The following is an 8,041-nucleotide window of genomic DNA, read 5'->3' on the forward strand; positions in this document are numbered from 1 at the left end:
AAGTAGTCAGCACATCTCTGCTATAAACAATAGTGCAAGTTCAGAATCACAACACACCTCTTATCGTTCGGATCCAGTGGCCGTAGCTGACGGCTGTGTCGCCGATACGGAGCGCCGTTGACGATCAACAGTTCCCGACGTGTGCAAAAATCAGGGAACAGCACATGTTGGGTGATGCAGCGTATACCGGCGTCAACAGCAACAGCTGCTACCCTGTCTACAGTCATGCAGCATATATACTCGTCAGCCTCCTGCGGCGAGCAGTGGCTACACACAGACCTGCAATGTGTGTACAATTCAGAATGGTGTCACGATCAGGCGGAACATATATACGCAAAAAAGTGCGCTTTTATGGATGAGTCTTACCCAAAGTCAATCGGTTCCGAATCATCCACTACTTCCACTGGCTGACCACGTTGTTGTGGCAAAGGGTCAGCAGCGAAAGGATCATCGACGTCCCCGTAATTCAATCGGTCTGCGCCGATGAGCTCATCTTCACCGCTTATCAGGGAGTCGTCATTATCGCTAAATTTGCTGTCAGACATTACGACGTCGCGCGTGACAACTTCCAAGTGCAAAGCGCATACACCTGTCCGACTGTATTGTGCACTGTGCTCCGGTCGCCCAATGGGTGACCTCCCACCATAAATCCCACAACCACGTCACATGTGACGTTGCATGAGAGGGAGGTGAATCCAGCTGCAACTTCCGTCGTCTGCTGTCACGGCATTCTGACAATTTTTTCGAAAACCACTTCGTTGTTCTGGATGGAACTTTCGCGACTGTGTTTCTGCAGCACTCGTGAATATAATTTTAGCTAAGTTTCGGAATCGCTCGATCTGTAGGAGACCGTCCCTTTAAGTCTGTGCTAGTCACGGCATTAAATTTGTAATGTTTCTCGTTTTGATAGATTGTTTCGCTATTATTTTCCTGCAAGTATCTTTTGTTTGTGTGTTGGAGGATGTGCAGGTTTGGATCTCTATTAGAGCTAGCTGTTGATCGTGTTGTGTTATTTCTCATTATTTCATTACGTCTGCGCAATTCAATTAATAAGAAAATGATTAATTGAAAGTTGTGTGTGGAACAAAACATATGCAAACTTAGATTGTGCTCGTGATTCCTTACAGCACTTAATAAGAAACATGATAATGAAGAAATCATTAGTGTTGCAATAATGGTGATCACGACTCAGACTTTTTATAATATCACAATTTTGATTGTAATCGTCTTGATTAAGACTGTCTTCTTTAACGGAATGCGGTGTTATGGTTTTTATTTCCTCTTGTGTTCGTGTCGTCCCTGTACGTGTCCCATGGTCTTCCAGGGTCTCTGTTGTGCACAATTAATTACATCTAACAGCACTTGTAATTGAAATTAAAACCCCACTATTGCAGTGATGATGGCCACGTATAGGAATATTAGGATTTTTATAATAAAACTTGTAATTTTGATTGTAATCTTCCCCAGTCTATCGTAGCCAACTCCGACTTTTCAGTTTTTCGCAGCCAGCTAGCTGCCAGTTTTGGTATATAATTTCCCTATCATCATCTCATATTCCTAACTCAAAACGATTTCACAATATTGTTCTTTAAGTGTTTAATTGCTTCTCCTGTTGTGAGAACCTGTGAGAATCCTGTTGATGTAACCTCCCCCTCCCACAACGCTCCCTGAGGGCGCGTGAGGTATTAACATAAATAAATAAATAAATTGTATTGATTAAGAATATCTTCTTTTATTAAATGTGCTATTCCATTTTAATTCTGATTCATTGAAAACTTGTGCGTATGATTACAGTTAATAAAAAATATTGTGTTTGATTCTTTCTGTGTGATACCTCTTCAGTGCTATTGATCCGTACCTGTAATTGCTTTGTACGGCCAAAGAATGGGCCGTCACTAGAGCTTTATTGCAATTTCTGAAGAGCACTGGCCTGGACACCAAGCTGTGAGATGCGCTCCAGGAGTCCCACCCCAACTTTTTTTTATGGGATAGCATGCTGACCTTGGTCTGGCAGTCCTTTCCCTCTAATAAAAATACAGGGTGTTTCAAAATACGTGTCATTCGGACTTTATAAAAAAAACGGGGCGACGGAAAAATACGGGGTAAACGGCATTTGTGTGGCAATTAAATTTGCCACTTTGCAAAAATATTTTCATTTGATTTTAATTAAAAGAAATTGAATTCCTTTAATGGAACTCCAAAATTTCCCAAGTCAACCTAACGTTTTTTCTTTTTTTTGTGTTTTTTTTTTCACAGAATTAGAGAGCCCGTAGCGAACTTAGTCAGATCCACCAAGAAGTCCGCTCGATATTGCAAATGGAACTGCCCAAAAAAAGTCCCGAAATTTAGGCTTTAGAGTTTCGGGTATTCAACAGCGCACAAAATCAGTCGCAAAGATGCGCGAAGGGCAGACATGCTTCTGCCCCCATGAAGCTAGAATAGTTTATCGTCGTACCGGCGTGCAGCGCAAGACGCGCCGATAACAAGGAGGGTGACATTCCACCATACGTTGATAAGCGGGAAACAAAAATGATTCCGCCTCTTTTTTTCGACCTTCTATCTTTCATGGGGGCAGGAGCATGTGCTGTTCTCTGCGCACCTTTGCGACTGACTTGGTGCGCCGTTGAATACCCGAAACTCTGAAGCCTCAATTTCGGGACTTTTTTTGGGCAGTTCGATTTGCAATATCGAGCGGATTTCTTGGTGGATCTGACTAAGTTCGCTACGGGCTCTCTAATTCTGTAAAAAAAAAACGGTAGGTTGACTTGGGAAATTTTGGAGTTCAATTAAAGAAATTCAATTTCTTTTAATTAAAATTAAATGAAAATAATTTTACAAGGTGGCAAATTCAGTTGCCACACAAACGCGGTTTACTCCGTATTTTTCCGTCGCCCCGTTTTTTTATAAAGTCCGAATGACACGTTTTTTGAAACACCCTGTATATTCCCCCTGTAATAAGGATTGTATCTCATTACGGCCGAAGTCTCATTACGGCCGATGTCTCAATACGGCCGAAAGTCTCAATACGGCCGATAATCCTTTAATCCCCAAGTGTCTCATTACGGCCAAAGTCTCAATACGGCCGAAGGCAGTCTCATTACGGCCGAAGATGTCTCATAACGGCCAAATGTCAAAATGTGTATTGTAACCTGCATTGATATGCAATGTCGCAGCCAGGTATGGATATATATTCAGCAGGGTATAAGCCATGCACTGTGCCCTTAGGGCCCTTATCATATTTATATACACATATTGCGAGACAAACGGTATGTTATCATACCACAGCACAATGCAACATATTGTGTAATGTGTACTCCCACAAGCTAGTGTAGGCTGTGAAGCAGGCTACTATGTGGAGTTAGCTACTTGTAGAGAGCTAGATGAATATTGGCTTTGTTGTGACGCTTTTGGAGCCATCCGACAGTCATTGGCCATGACAGAGCACCTATCTCAGTCGATGTCAGTTTATTTCCATTCGCCTTACAATGATACAATTCTTGCTTCTGGAATGAGTAAACCTGCAAGAAGCGATGAGCAACCATGAATAGGCTAGAATATTTAAAAAAAACAACAACAAGCATTTGTCTCTACATGGCTCATTTTAATGTGCACAAGCTGCACACGTGTTGATACGTGTCTGCTATTTCATACAAGGTTAACATAAATATTCATTTAGACAAAAGAATGACAAGCCTTAAAAATGTGACTTCCCGGTAAACACAGAGCATGACCATGATATGAATATAGGTTCAGTAGTTCATTCCCTTAATGGAAACATGTGAATATCAAATAGTAATACATTACAATTCATGAAATGATGCATGCATAACTTTCCATTTCTGGTTTCTTTTTTATAAAAGTAGTGCACGAATTAACATTCGTGCACTACTACAAAATTTCTCACTTCACAACAGAACCTTATGATGATCTTAACAGCTCACCTCTTCGCCAGGACTCCCTGGGCAGCAACATCCTATTAGCCATGTTGTTGTTTTTCTTTTCCGGAATCCTTCGTGCAGCCACATACCATGCCTGGAATGGAAAACCAGCTATAAATAACAATGTATTTGAATGACTTCCTCTTGAAGTATTTATTCTAATCAGATATGCTTTGTGCCTACTATGGTGCGCGAAGGCACATAAGTACAACATTTGCAGACGTTCGACGTAAGCAGTTCTTGGAGATCAATTCAAGTACGCCGACTTGCGCTTTTATTTTTGAAGAAATACGACGACAAATTTTAACAAATGAAATACGGCTCACAATGATACGAGTAAATGCTGCTGTACGGTGATGCATTATCGGTATCTTATCGTCTTCGAATAAATTTGTTGTTCCTAAACGCGCAACCAACTAGAAACGGCGCAAACCTACGAACGGATACCGAGTTACATCTATTACAGGCACTTCAGCTGTTTTGATTAATTTAAATTACTCTTATGAGAATCCAACTATGTGTGGACAGCACACTACTAAGACAGGCAATCTACGAAAGCATTACTCACCAGAATTCCTGCTTGACTTGGTCTTGGTCAACACTGCGCGATATACGTTGGGGCTGTGGCGATTCATTCAACTCGATTTTTACCAGAACAACAGGCGCTGCTCGAAAGACAACGACGGAAAATAGAGAGCCGCTATAAAGTCCGCTAATTTGCACATTATAGCACTACAAAGCGATATATGAACACATCGTAAACAGCAACCACTCGATCACACACACAAGAAACGAGGTACCCAACGTTGCTAGACACCATCCGAACTCCGAAGTGAGAGTAGCAAAACAACAAGATATCAAAACACGAAAGGAAGAGTATTGATCCCCCCTCCTTCTATAGCATGCGAAACGTGATTTGCGCTGAGATGAACATATATGTTCATGACGCGAGTAATTTTCACTTTTCACTGATCCAAAGGAGGTCACGTGGGATTGCTTGAAAATGGCGAAACGAAACTTGTGAATGGTGCATTTGCTCTTCTTGGTAGCTGCCAGAAAATCGAATCAAGCTTATGGGACACTGGATTACAGGTATGTTGGCATCTTTTTCATTCCTGCATATCATTTCACATTACACTATACGTGAATACATGGTGTCATGTCATGGGTGTCATGTCTCACGATGCTGGGGAAGTAATTGCATGGGGAAGTGTGCATGGTTGTAGACTTTTAATTTTTGATCGCGTAATCGAAATATCGGCACCTTTCGCATTGTGGCTTGCATGTGACCAACCAAGTGCTGTTCCCTTACTAGCGCTTCCTACAAACGACAAAACGAAACATGTGGGAATGTATATTTTTGATTACTCATATGTAACAAGAAAATGTATCGTTTTCAGGTTGCTGCCACTACTCCATGTGCCCGCAATTGTCTTGCGTGTATGATTACACTAACGGCGTCGCCCACCACGGCGGAAGTGTTTTGCGTACACGCGTTTCAGCATGAAGCCTGCAGGTAACATCTGATGTTTACCCTTCGGATATTCTGAATTTACATATTGTCGCTTAGAGGAATTCCGAATGCCCAGAGTGACACACACTTTTAACATTGTGACATCAGTGCAGTGGCATAAGCTCTAATGTAGTGCCCCACGAAAATGAACAAGGGGTAGTGGTTTATCCAGAATCCCAAGCACGAGAAGGGTGTTGGAAAAAATTGTTGGAATAGTTACGTCATTACAGCTTAACATATCATTACAGATGTATCTGGAGCTGAAATCGCAAGGGCACCCCCTGTAGGGGGTGCACAGGCAAAAAAGTTAGGGGGGTCTGGATAAAGCACTGACGAGGGGGACTCCTCCACCCCATGTCAAGCCTCATAAAACACCTCCTGAAATAGTTTCCTGGCTATGCAGCTGCATTATTATGACGTAATTGTCATTGTTGTCCATAATTCTTGAATATGTTTTGAATATATGAAAAAAAAAGTCTGCTTGACAGCATATGTCTTATAGTCATCATCAAACAAGAGCATATGTCATTTTGTTCAGTGGCTTATGTACTTTTTTGTAAATTTCAGGTGGACGTAAATTGTAGAAGGCAGCTAGTGGGGGAGAAGATCATGGTCATAGGTCATGTGACTCCTGGAGCTCCCAGTGGGCTCCCTTGTGGAGTACTTTTCAGAACACACACACATACAGTTTGCTCACAGAACCAACGAGTAGGATGTTGCTTGAATACTGAGAGAAAATGGCGTAACACATACAAATATCGTGTGACACATATGACAATCAAAACATTTTTCACGAGGGATGCATGAAACACTGTCGCAATATTGTGTGCATGAACCATTGTGTGTGACACAAGCCGTGGGGGCACACCGCCTCGGACACATTTTGGGAAGCATAAAACACAGTATATACAGAGCTAGTATGGTGGATGCTTCTTTTTTCTTTTTGGCCGTTATGAGACATCTTCGGCCATAATGAGACTACCTTTGGCCGTATTGAGACTTTGGCCGTAACGAGACACTTGGGGATTAAAGGATTTTCGGCCGTAATGAGACTTTCGGCCGTAATGAGACTTCGGCCGTAATGAGACTCGGGCCGTAATGAGATGTTACCGTAATAAGTGAGTGTATTCTTTATTATATGTATTGTATTGTCTTTCTTCTGTTTGTTTTTCTTGGCTGGGTTTTTCTACTTCACACAGAGTCACAACATAATTCCTGGCACTATTGGCTTTAATAAATATATTTCAACTTGTACTTTTGTGTATGATTGTCCTTTGTATGCCTATACTTGCATGTAAACCGCTCACCGCACAGTTGTTGTAACGAAAAAAAATTGCGAGTGATGTCTGCCCAGACGAAAAAATCGCTAATGAAGTCGGCCCAGGTGCGATGGTGGCATCGCTTGGCGGTGTTGCCAGCGTACATGTCTATACTTGCATGTAAGCCGCTCACCGCACAGCTGTTGTAGTGGGAAAAAAATTACCAACGAAGTCGGCCCAGGTGGAAAAATTGTGAGTGAAGTCGGCCCAGATGTGACGATAACATCGCTTGGTGGGGTTGTCAACGTGCATCTCCCTACTTGCATGTAAACTGCCTACCACACAGCAGTTGTAGCTGAAGAAAAAAATTACGAATGAAGTCGGCCATGGCGGAAAAATTGTGAATGAAGTCGGCCCAGGGGTGATGGTGACATCGCTTGGCGTGGTTGCCGGCGTGCATGTTCATACTTGCATGTAAACCACTCACGCACCACCGGAAAAAAAAATTGCGAATGAAGTCGGCCCAGGTTGAAAAATGCGTGAGGGCAACCACACGCGCAGCCCTCCGCTAACCGCTAAGCGCACGGACAGCCCCTCACCCACGCGCCACCCACCGCGCACGGGGGAAAAAAATCACGAACGAAGTCGGCCCAGGGGACAATAAACGCGCCTATCATTGGACGCCGGTCACCCTCGAGATGTATCTATACTGTATGATTATCATTAATAAAAAATATTGTGTTTGATTCTTTCCGTGTGACACCTCCTCGATGCTATTGCATCGTACCGTAATAAGTATATTCTTTATTATGTGGATTGCATTGTATTGTGTTTCTTCTGTTTCATGTTTTTTGGCTAGATTTTCCCCATTCACAGATTGACATTACACCATTGGCAATAATATATATATTTCCACTTGTACTTTTGTGTATGGCCGTCCTTTGCATATCTATACTTGCATGTAAACCACCCACCGCACAGCCGTTCTAGCGGGAAAAAAATTGAGTGAAGTCGGCCCAGGGTGAAAAATGTGCAACGATAAGAGAGTGCGCAGCCCTCCGCTCACCGGCAAGTGCACGGGTAGCCCTCCGTCCACGCGCCGCGAGCCACGCGTGGGCAAAAATTCGCGAAAAAAGTCGGCCCAGACGCGACGGTGGAGCAGCCCTGGTGGCAATGTCTGAGTGTCTCATATACCCTATACCACTCCCTTAACTGCAAAATTAAGCACTGCTTACTTCATCAACATATCGAGCACCCAACAAAATCTAACAAACAAACAAACAAACCCACTTCTCCTGATTGCACGCTATTCAGCTTTACCAAGCGGCTTT

At 42.8% G+C, this 8,041-nt stretch overlaps 2 long non-coding RNA genes across 2 annotated transcripts; one reads left to right on the forward strand and one right to left on the reverse strand.

The window, feature by feature from the left end:
- Window positions 1-3,448: 3,448 nt before the first annotated feature.
- Window positions 3,449-4,590, reverse strand: LOC135395548 (uncharacterized). The gene is made up of 3 exons (XR_010423161.1): window positions 4,507-4,590; window positions 3,942-4,032; window positions 3,449-3,518 (listed from the first exon to the last, which is right to left on the reverse strand). It is a non-coding gene; the product is annotated as an uncharacterized LOC135395548 (long non-coding RNA).
- A 375-nt stretch (window positions 4,591-4,965) lies between these two features.
- On the forward strand, window positions 4,966-6,220 carry LOC135395549 (uncharacterized). Its single transcript, XR_010423162.1, has 3 exons — window positions 4,966-5,030; window positions 5,339-5,454; window positions 6,019-6,220. It is a non-coding gene; the product is annotated as an uncharacterized LOC135395549 (long non-coding RNA).
- The last annotated feature ends 1,821 nt before the right edge of the window (window positions 6,221-8,041 follow it).

This window comes from Ornithodoros turicata, chromosome 5, assembly GCF_037126465.1.
Source record: "Ornithodoros turicata isolate Travis chromosome 5, ASM3712646v1, whole genome shotgun sequence".
Classification (NCBI taxonomy): domain Eukaryota; kingdom Metazoa; phylum Arthropoda; class Arachnida; order Ixodida; family Argasidae; genus Ornithodoros; species Ornithodoros turicata.